We start from the raw sequence: 256 nt of genomic DNA on the forward strand, positions 1-256 counted from the left end.
ATATCTTCAGAAGTAAATTTACTTTATAGTCACAGTGCTTTATAATCTTTTTGAACTTAATAAAATACCATATATATTTTCATGTTAATTTTTCTGGGGTTTATTTATTTATTATTTTCATTTTTAAAAAATCTTATGTCAGCCCAGCTGCAGGGGTACAAACAAAAGGACATAACCATGCTGTGGCTGAGACCATGGTTTGATTCCAGCCGCTCTAGATAGTTCACGGTAGGGCAAGCCTGTGGGCCAAACTACT

Source organism: Tupaia chinensis, unplaced genomic scaffold, assembly GCF_000334495.1.
Source record: "Tupaia chinensis unplaced genomic scaffold, TupChi_1.0 Scaffold000037_19, whole genome shotgun sequence".
Lineage (NCBI taxonomy): Eukaryota > Metazoa > Chordata > Mammalia > Scandentia > Tupaiidae > Tupaia > Tupaia belangeri.